The sequence below is a fragment of the Nannospalax galili genome, unplaced genomic scaffold (assembly GCF_000622305.1).
Source record: "Nannospalax galili isolate Female #2095 unplaced genomic scaffold, S.galili_v1.0 scaffold87, whole genome shotgun sequence".
Classification (NCBI taxonomy): Eukaryota; Metazoa; Chordata; class Mammalia; order Rodentia; family Spalacidae; genus Nannospalax; species Nannospalax galili.
In genome coordinates, this window is record NW_008360320.1 from 3441076 (window position 1) to 3452095 (window position 11020).

Consider the following 11020-nt stretch of genomic DNA (forward strand, 5'->3'; position numbering starts at 1 on the left):
CACAAACACAGGTGATTCGGCCTCAGAAGACACTGCTTCATCCACTGGTTTCTCTTTTCTTGCTCATTTTTTTCTTTTCTCTAATTTTCATCTTCTTCTTGTCCTTATGTCTCTTTGCTTTTTTTCTTTGATTCCACCCACTTCCTTCTCTTTTTCTTTCTCTAGAAGCGGAAAGGAAGATGTCAAGGGAAGGATGGGGACAGGAATGGGGAGATTGGCTTGAGAAACATAGGAATAAAAAAGGAAGAAAGCTCTGCCTGTTTTGTAAGTCTCAAGCTGTGTTCTCAAAGAGTACAAGGTCTCATTGCATTCTCCCTGCCCTTCTAATTGTAGTGCACACATCATGTCACCTAATTTTCTATATTCATGGCTAATAAAGGGAGGCCAGTGGAGCCCAGAGAAAATGGGCAGGGATCTTGGATTAAAGCCTGCAAATGTCCAAGTTATTTCTCCCAACTAAAAGGAGCTGCATTTAAAATGCTTAAGAGCAAACCTTGGATTGGAGTATTATTTTCCTCATTTCTCACCAGTGCTTTTTGTAAATAACAAGACTGCATTGTCCGCTGTCATCTGTTCCCTCTGCCCTATATATACTCTGGTCTCCATCTCTTTATGGCCATTTGCTGTTGTTTAGTTCTGCAATGAACAGGCTTGTTTATATACTTTTTAAACATGGCAAAGCAATACAGTTTGAAGCGCCCTAAAGCAGGTGTCAGAAAAACTATCCACACCTGGGCCTAGCATTAGCGAGCCTTGGTCCTTAGAATATCATGCAGCAGCTCAGCTCCCATTGCCCTTGACTAGCAAAGTGGGGGCTGGGTATCTACAATATCCTTTTTGGTCTTAGAGTTATACTAAATAAAAAGAAGTTATATTAATCTCATATAATGCTTCAAAATAAACAGAACCAGGCTCACATTATGACAGTAATTGTAGCATCCAGAATAAGTGAAATTTAAAATTATATTAAAAAATTCTTATTCTAGAGAGATGGGGAGATGGCTAAGTGGTTAAGAGCAATTGCTGCTATTGCATAGGACCCAGGTTCAGTTCTTAGCACTGGCATGGAAGCTCACAATCTCCTGTGACTCCAGTTCCAGAAGATCCAACACCATCTTCTGTCCTCCACAGGTACTACACACATGGGGTACACTTACATATATGCAGGCAAAACACTCATACACATAAAATAAAAATAAATATTTAAAAATCATTATTCTATCAAATCTTATTCTATTAAAAAATTTTAAGCAGGAGTATCTTTTCTAGAGTCAAAATTAAACAGCTGTCAAATTTCCTAGTTTTTTTTAGACCATAATTCAAGATACAATGGTTGTGGAGAACTCTCAAATATAAACTTAAAATAAGGTTTGTAATTAATCTGGTGGTTCTTTAAATTTCCTTCTTATTAAAAACATATCTTAATTCTCTTTTATTTAGTATTTTTTGTCACCTTTTATGCTTGTTGGACATTTGTATCTTTTCTTTGAAGAAACACCTTTTCAAGTGTTCTGCCCATTTTCCCTGTGGTGTTGGGAGTCCGATCTCCATGTCCCATTACATTATGCACATTTACTTTTACCAAGTATCAAAGCCAGGAAGCCTCTGTCAAGCTGACATACCTCCTCAGTAGAACTGTCACTAGCATGGTGCTGATGGTGAACTAGGAAGCAGTGGGAGGGGTGCCCTGGAAAACCCAGTCCAGGACATCCCCCATCATGGCCCTGGGATCCTTGTTCTTAATCAGAGATGGTTCAAGTGAAGGACTGTAACATCATATTGATCTACCAGAAGCCAAATTTGATGCTCTATGCCTGGATGACTTTTACATAAGAAACTGAGTGGACTCTCCATGAAAATTAAACAGAAGGGGCACTGGCTGAACATCTTCAAACTTTCTGCTCTCAGCCTTGAATAAAGAGGAGGTATTCACCTCTCACTTTATGTATCCCTTCATTCCAGCATTCAACAATGCCTACTATGCTTTCTACTTTCCAGTAAGTAAAGCTTTCTACCAAGTTCTCTGAGGGTTTAAAGATGAGAATGTATTTTTCTCTCGGTGTCTATTGCCTGCTAGAGGACACAAGGCCCATGTCCACACAGTTAATTATACTGCAACACAGAAAGTGATATGGTATCTTATGAGAAACATAGCCCTAAAAATGATAGGAAAAGAAACTACAGCGAGATTACTTTTTGCTGATGGGTTTGGTAGTATGTCAGAAAACTTCAGAGAAGAAATACTATCCGAGCCTTGAAACAGAAGTGAAGAGGTGAATATGGGCAAAAAGTTTGTTCCTAGCTAAAAAAAAATGTGTGTGAACAAGCACACACAGGGAGGAGGAAAGGGATACATTCCAGACTAAGGAACCGGAAATATAGCGTGGAGCCAGTGCAAATGTCCAAGGAAAAAAATCAGCGATGTTTCCTGTCTAGGTTCAGTCTATTAATGGCTAGTTTGTCAAAGTATTTCATTTCTTTGATTCTCAGCTTCTGTTGCTGAAAATGGTAAAATAACCATCCCTATCCCCGTAGGGTTACTGTGAACACAAATTCAGTGACCTCTATGAATGTGCTGCATAAACCACACAACACTCTCCAAGTTGTGATGATCTGAATGGTCTTCAAAATGCATGTGTTAAAACGTAATTGCCGGCTGGAGAGACAGCTCAGCGGTTAAGAGCACTGACTGCTCTTGCACAGTACCTGCTTTGGTTCCCAGCACCGACACGGCAGGTAACAACAGACCGTAACTCCAGTTCTAGGGGAATCTGCTGCCCTCCTCAGGCATTGCACAGTTACGGGTGCAACTTCCTACATGCAAGCAATACACTCATGCACATAAAATTTTTCAAAAATGTAATTGCCAATGTGATTGCATTATGATTCCTTGTGAGTGTGGCCTCTTTCTTCTTGTTGCCCAGCAACTCAGTTGTGTGTATCTCCATGTGCAGACACTCCATCAGACTCATGTGATTTGTAACTCCAATGGTCCCCTAAATAGAAACTCCTGTACCATCCTGCCTGCCTCTCACCCAGTCTCCACAGCAGTGTCAGAGTGATCATTCTGCATGTGAGTCTGTGCGTACCTTCCCTGTGCTTCCTTCCTCCAGTCTCCCCCTCCCCTGTGACCCCGCCCCCCGACACATCCCAAGCCTCAGCATCAGCATCCTTATGTCCCTAGTGCACACCACTGTCCTCTCAGCAGACTATGCCCCTTTGCAAGTTCCTTCTCTGCACCTGCTGTCACCTGGAATTTCTGCTCAGTGTTCTAGTAGTTCACCCTCAAGTCATCCCATCAACCTCTTTTCCACAAAGACGCCCTGATGGTGATGCCCCCCACTCCCACATTTGGCCTCGGTGATTCAGTGTGTCTCTCAGCACTTCTGTGCACACATGCAATGGTGCTGTCCATACTTGTTGCCATTGCCTGCTCACTGGTGTCCTCACTACATCTGGAGTCCTCTGTTTTCCCTGAGCTCAGGAATCTAGGGCAGTTGACCCTAATAAATACTTGTTAAATGAAGGACTAATGTACCCACAAGGCCTTGACCAGAAAATACTGCACAATCTTAGTTCCTGTTCACCCTGTCTCCAATTTCCTATTCTATTTAGTTCCTAAAACCATAATTTCCATTTCAACTCCATCCAACCACAGATGTCTTCTTTCAAGAGCCAAAAGCCATTCTCTGTTTTCAAGCAACACTAGTTGGGAGTGAAAAAAAAACCTTCACATCCAGCAACTATATTTCAGTTTCTGGATGGAGTTAAGTTTCAGTTGCATATACATTTTTGAGAGAAGTGGTTTTGTTATATTCATTTCTACCCCTAACTTGTAAAACATAATTTTGAATAAAGAAGTAGTAACAGAAGAGAAAACTGAGATAATATCCCAACCAATTTAAACTCAAATCCAATTAGGTTTTGTTGTTATTTGTTTATTTGTTTGTTTGTTTGTTTCTTTGGGACAGGGTCTCCCTGTAGCCCCAACAGGCCTAAAACTGACTAGGTAGACCAGACTGGCTTTGATTTCACAGAGATCTGCCTGCTTCTGCCTCCTGAGTACTTGGACCACGCCTGGTCCAAATCCAATTAAGTTTTTGATACCATCTCTGTGCCAAGCTGGATATAAGACTACATCTCCACACATGGTCTTCTCTAGCAGGAATCACTTGCCTAGTTCAGGGATCTCAATGTCATGCTACTGATGTTTAGAACCATATAACTGCCTATTGGAGGGGAGGGAGGCTTTTTAGAGCATCAACATATTTCATAGCATCCTTTGCCTCTACCCACTAGATGCCAGCAGCGTCCATGCATTGTGACAATGAAAAATGGCTCAAGACATTGACAAATATTCCCTGGGGCAAAATCACTTGTGGTTGAGAATAGCTGACTTAATTGATTCCTGCTCATCATTCAGATTCTAGTTAATATGTCACCACTTCCTTGGAACTTTTCTCAGCTCCTCAGAGTACATCAAGTGCCTTTTTCTTGATTCTTTTAGCATTGCATACCATCCCTTCATAGCATGTATTTAAGGTTTGCAATTATCCAGTTATTACCATGTATACTAGAGTTCTCCACAGGGAGAACCAGTACGATACAGGAGAAGGGTTTCATTAGAGGAATTGGCTGATGCAGTCATGGACACTGAGTAGTCTCAGGGCAGGCCATCTGAGAACTGGGGGCTCTCAGGTGAAGAACTGCAAGGCAAGAGCCACGGAAGCTGACGGCATCATTCTTAGTCCCAGGCCAAAGAAAGGCCTGAGAATCCAGGGACTGCTGATAGAAACTCCGAGACCCAGGGTCAGACAAGCTGCAATTCTGATGTGCAGGAGCAGGAGAAGACAGTGTTCCAGGTCCAGGACAGAGAAAAGAAATATCTTTCTCTTTTATTTTATCTGTGCCCCAGGCCAACTTAAGGTTCCTGCCTACAGTGAGGGTAACTCTTTCCCATTCAGCAGACTGATTCACATACCACTCTCATCTGTACATACCCTCTCAGGCACACCCAGTAATAATGCCTTCCAGTCCTCTCTGCATTCCTTAGTTCAATCAGACTGACCCCTAAAATGAACCCCCACAGTATGCTCACTGTTTCTAGGCTAGGAGAGCCATGACAACACAAATGGGCTTGTCTTCCTTGCTCTTCTGTGCCTTGTACAGTACCTGGCTCATATTAGGTACCTATGAAAGAAGTGTGTAATCTCTGCCAAATTTTGGAAAATTCAAAAAGCAATTACCAGAAGTCTTTAAGAAACAATGTAGTTTGTAAAAGGAGTTTTTAATATTTTTTCTGAAAAAACAGACACCATGAAGAACAGCCATAAAAACAACATAGCAGAAGAGTGTCTAAGGAGCCCTCTGGGACGTGAAGGGACAGACACGCATAGATGTTTGCATTTGTAAGAACTGTGCCATGGAGGCTAGCACCCAGCAGGGTCCAAGGCTCTTGCACTATACTATACTGCAGGAAGGGCTTGTTGATGTGTAGATGAAGCAGCAGTAGCAAGAGAGCCCGACAGCGAGGGGAATTTGCTCCTAGTTTCTAAAACATCCAGTATCTATGACTAAATTCAAAACACGTTTCTTTTTCCTTTCCTTTAATAAATGAGTAACAGATCATTCTTCTTTGTGACTAGGAATGAAGCAATTTACTCTTATCTACCTGTTGTCAGCACCTTTCCAAATAAGGAACTCTTAAAATTATTTTTATCTTTTCTTGTTCTAAACTATTTATGTTTGGTCTTGTTTGTTGTTTATTTGAGAGGTTTTAGAGCCAAGGTCTGGTCAAGAAAAAGACAGATTTAAAAGGAGATGGTTTACAGAAAGTGTTAGGAAGCTACAAGCCTGGGGCTACATTTGAGATCCAGTAGAAAGGAGACACTCAGGCCACCTCACCTCTAGGCCTAAGAGGTAATGGAAGAATGATGATGATGATGATGATGATGATGATGATGATGATGATGATAGAGAGAGAGAGAGTTCATGACCTGTGGCCTTTGGTTGTGAGCCTAAGCCTTTAATGACTGTACCAGCTCTCCAGCCCAACCTGTGGCCTTTGGAATAGGGACGACATGACCAGGCAGTGAGGGAGCACAGAAATAAACCAATACTCAACTTCTCTCCCCACTTATACTGCTGCTTCTTACTGATAGCAATCACATCCTAAAGCAAAGTGAGGTCTACTGGAACCCCCAGGAGCCCAGCTGGGGAGGGGTGGATGCAAACAGTATGGGAAGGGCAGTAGAAATATCCAGCACCACCATAGCTCTATTTCAGATTAACTGCCAACAGTTTATAAGAGAGCTTTGATTTTCCTACAACACTCCTACTAGGAGATGGTAGATACTTTCACAGTTAGATGTCACGGAGAAATCTTACAGGGCTGTCTCAGAAATGGAGTCACTTCCATTGTCCTTGTAGTTGCCTGCTACACTGCAGAGCCAGCCCAGCTGACACACATGCAAATGAATGAAGCTAAACTCTGCCTCTGCCTCCCTGCTGCAGGGCAATAGGTTATACTGTACCACCGTGAGCTTTCTCCTTCACTTTTGCTATGAAGGAACCAGGAGAGGGAGAATGAGAAGAGCCATCATGGCTTAAGGAATGTACAAGGTTTAAAGATGAGCAATAAAAGCAGCTGTTTGGAGGACGAGAAGGACCTTAGGACACTAGCTGGGTAAAAATGGTATTCAGGCACTTGGGCATGGTGGCACATGCCTGTAGTCCCAGCACTTGGGAGGCAGAGGCAGGTGGATCTCTGTGAGTCCAAAGCCAGCCTGGTCTACATAGTGAGTTCCAGGACAGCTGGGGCGACAGAGAGACCCTGTCTCAAGAAGACACACACACACACACACACACACACACACACACACACACACACACACACACACAGAAATGGTATTCTGATGTTTGCCCAGATGTAGTGCAATACTATGCCTTTCCCCTTTGGAATTTTCTGAAACAGCTAAGAAAATATTTAAATTGAGAGTTTTAATCTAAATATGAAGCTACTCAGAGACCCTAAGTTATAGTTATCCCAGCCTTTATGTGGCCACCTAGACAGGAACTATTTTCCAGTAGAAAAGTGCAGAGCACGTGGGAACTTAGCAGTGCCAGCCTCAATGTCATTCCATGTGAACTCTCCTACCCTCACTCTCATTTCTAGAAAACTCTTTGAGAACATCTTCATCAGGGGCAGTGTGGAAGATTCAGAGACAAAGACAAGCCCAGTCAGCATAGCCATAGATGAAAACATTGAGCAGAGGGCTTGGTGACCACACTTACAAATACAGCTCCTTTGAGATGACCCAGTCCATTGGCAATGACTCCACTTGCTTCTGGCACAGAGCCCCCACTTTTTCCTGTCCCATCCCTACAGCCCTGATCTAAGTCTGTCATCTATGCTCTCATCTGTCCTGCTCACTGATTAGCAATCTCAGCCTCTACCTAACCTTGCCTTCCATGAACCTCTGCAAACTCCAGCCCTAGCGTACCTGTGAAACATAAACTTTGATGACTGCTTTCCTCAACAATATACTTTTTTTCTAATGTTTGATCAGTTGCTGCTTCTCCTGCCTTTTCTTTCTCCCTTCTTCCTCTTCTTCTTTCTCCTCTTCCTCCTCCTCCTCCTCAACAAGGCCTCTCTATATACTCTCAATTGGCCTTGAACTCCATGTGTAGCACAGGCTGCCCCCAAATTTGCAACCCCCTTGCCCTAGCCCCCTGAGTGCTGGGATTACAGGTATGTACCACTATGACTGGCTTGTTTGGGACTCATGACACTGTCTTGGCTCTAGATACATGATTCTTGTATCATGACCAGAACCTGACAGGGCCTGATGCTAAACCAAATTCAGTGTCCTTAGGGTGCTTCAGCCTGGTCAAAGTCAAGTGTTTCAAGTTCCTGCAACCAACATTGTATCGCTGATATTTGTTTGAGTTTTTCCCCTCTTCTGAACCCAGCACTTGGCATTAATTATCTGATATAATCCAAAGAAAAAATACCTGCTTATGAAAGAATACTCCCAGTCTTACTTTATAGATGATACCAAGATCTAGGAAGGCAGAGTAACTGCTATTAGGTCATAGATGCTTCTGCAGTAGAGGGGATTAGCCACATCTCTCTGCAGCTGCTCTCCAATCCTAGGTCTAAGGCAACTCAAGTTGTACCCTTCTATCCTGTCTAGTACCTTCACTAAGCTGCTAAGCTCCTAGCACATGGCAGCCCTCAAGTGAGTTAACCTATCTGTAGTCAGACACCTTCCCTTTAAAGTCTATAAAAGTAAGGAATTTCCTTTGTTTTATGAGTTGTTGTTGAACTGCTTATCCCAGCTTCCCCCCATTTCACATGCCATGCTGGTGTTACTAAAGTATATTTCACCCAAAATCTGTTTCAGTGCTTCTCTCTAATAAACCTGAACATAATCTTTATTATTTAAAACAGTAAGGTCAGGCGGCCAGCTGATGGTGGATCTGGACCAAAGCCCAGGCAGGCAAACTGTGTTGCCCGAGCTCTCAAACCATAAGCAACAGGTGCCAGAATGTTCCAGAAAGGACATAGTCTATGACCTCCAGATGAGCTGTGCCTCCAGGTTGGAACATTCTGTATATAGTGGATTACTTCTCACTCTTCATGTTTCTTTGCAAAGAGCCCTCCTGCTGACCAGTCTAAGGACTGTCTCCCATTCTTGTCCCCCCATGCATCTCTTTCTTCTTGGTTATGTTAAACCCTGCCTGTGTCCTTTTGTGTGTTTACTTGTCTAATGTTTTATCCTGCTCTGTAAGAGCTGGGACTGGTCTGTTTTGCTCAGCACGACATTCCCCACACTTAGCTTGGCAACTGACCCATAGTCAAACTCAGGCAATATCATTTGAATGAATGAAGAAATAAAATGTCTCATTTGGGGCATCCTTCTTATCTTAGAAGTTTCCAAGTTTCCATACACCACCTAAACTGCGGTCAGTTTGCTTGTTGGTGAGAAAACAAACCTTCTTCCTTTGAAGGTAGATTTTCTTTTTAGAGATAGATAAAAATCTGTTTAGGTCAAATTTACAATAAGCAGATTAGATAATGAACTCTAGTTTAAAAGTGTTCTGACTGCAAGGTGGTGAGATGTGTATGTGTATGTGTGTGTGTGTGTGTGTGTGTGTGTGTGTACACAAACATCAGAATATCACAAACATGTTGCACTGAAAGGTGCAGAAGGGCCCTAATGGGTACATAATAGCAGGAGTCCTGAGCTATGTTCAACCTACAAGGAACAACTACATTGGCTCCACAAATCATAATACATCTTTTCCTTCCTTCCTTCCTTCCTTCCTTCCTTCCTTCCTTCCTTCCTTCCTCCCTTCCTTCTTTCCTTCCTTGCCTGTAAGTCTCTATATTGTCTAGATAAGAGTGGCCTCAAAATTGTAGCCATCCTCCTGTCTCTGCTTCCTAGTGCTGCTTCTTTCCTTCCTTCCAAAAGACTGTGAATGTCTGTGCATGTAAGTGCAGGCCTGCCTGAGGGGGTCAGAGACATCAGATCCTCCTGGAGCTGGAGTTATAGGAGATTGTGAATATCTGGATGTGGGTGCTGGGAACTGAACTCCAGTTTTCTGCAAAGCAGTCTACCCTCTTTAAAAAATATTTTTATTTATTGACCCAAAAAACCCTACAAAATCATGCAAATCAAGAGGTTCCAATCTTTATGTTCACTTTAAGAACACACGTGAAACTGCCCAGGCCATCAAGTGTATGCATGTCCAAAAAGCCACCAAGCATCTGAAAGATGTCACTTTAAAGAAGCAGTATGTGCGATTCCAGTGTTATAACGGTAGAGTTGGTAGGTGTGCTCAGGCCAAACGGTGGGGCTGGACACAAGGTCGGTGGCCCAAAAAGAGTGCTGAATTTTGGCTGCACATGCTTAAAAATGCAGAAAGTAATGCTGAACTTAAGGGTTTAGATGTAGACTCTGGTCTTTGAGCATATCCAGGTGAACAAATCACCCAAGATGCGCTGCAGAACTTACAGAGCTCATGGCCACATTAACCCATACATGAGCTCCCCCTGCAATATTGAAAAGATCCTCATTGAAAAGGAGGAACAAATTGTTCCTAAGCCTGAAGAGGAAGTTGTACAAAAGAAAAAGATATCCCAGAAGAAACTGAAGAAACAAAAACTATGGCATGGGAATAAATTGAGCATAAAATAAATGCAGATAAAAGTAAAAAAAAAAATTTAACATTTTTATTTTAAGTATATGAGTGTTTTGCCTACATGTATGTAAGTGCACCCATGTATGCAATGCTTGCAGAGGCCAGAAGAGGGCAACTGATCCCCAAGAACTGGAGTTACAGATGGTTGTTAGCCACCATGTGGATGCTAGGAACCAAATCCAGGTCCTCTGGAAGAGCAGCCAGTGCTCTTAAGTGCTGCCAAGCTATCTCTCCAGCCCCCTAATGATATTCTTAAAAACTATTGAAGAGCTTGGTGGTGCATGCCTTTAATCCCAGCACTTGGGAGGCAGAAGCAGGCTATGGAGGAACTGTGCTAGCAAGATGACTCAGCAGGTGAAGTCTTTGCCATACAAGACGGATGGTTTCATTTCAATCCCTGGAACCCATGTAAAGATGGAAGGAGACAAGAGACTCCATAGTGTTGTCCTCTGACCTCTGCATGCATGCAGTGGTACATGCCTTCCCTTACTGTATACAATAGTAGTAATAACCATTTAAAAATTATTGCATAATCCCAAAGAGCTTTTGTAATGAGTCATGCCTATTGATATTTATCATACTGAAAATTAAAACTGAGAAATTTAAAATAATTTATTATATCAATTGAAAGTAATCTCTCAGTTAATAATGTTTTGGTTAAAGTATATAGCATATGCCATATGCATACACATACATATAGCATATATATCTATGCATATTTATGCATAGATAATATGCATGCAGTATTGATATATGGTGTTGAAAAGGGGAGAAATGCTTTAGTAGCCTTTTCAAATAACTATGGATGCTTTTT

At 42.3% G+C, this 11020-nt stretch overlaps 1 pseudogene; it reads left to right on the plus strand.

The window, feature by feature from the left end:
* The first annotated feature begins 9730 nt into the window (after positions 1-9730).
* On the plus strand, positions 9731-10202 carry LOC108490293 (annotated as a pseudogene).
* Positions 10203-11020: the final 818 nt, after the last annotated feature.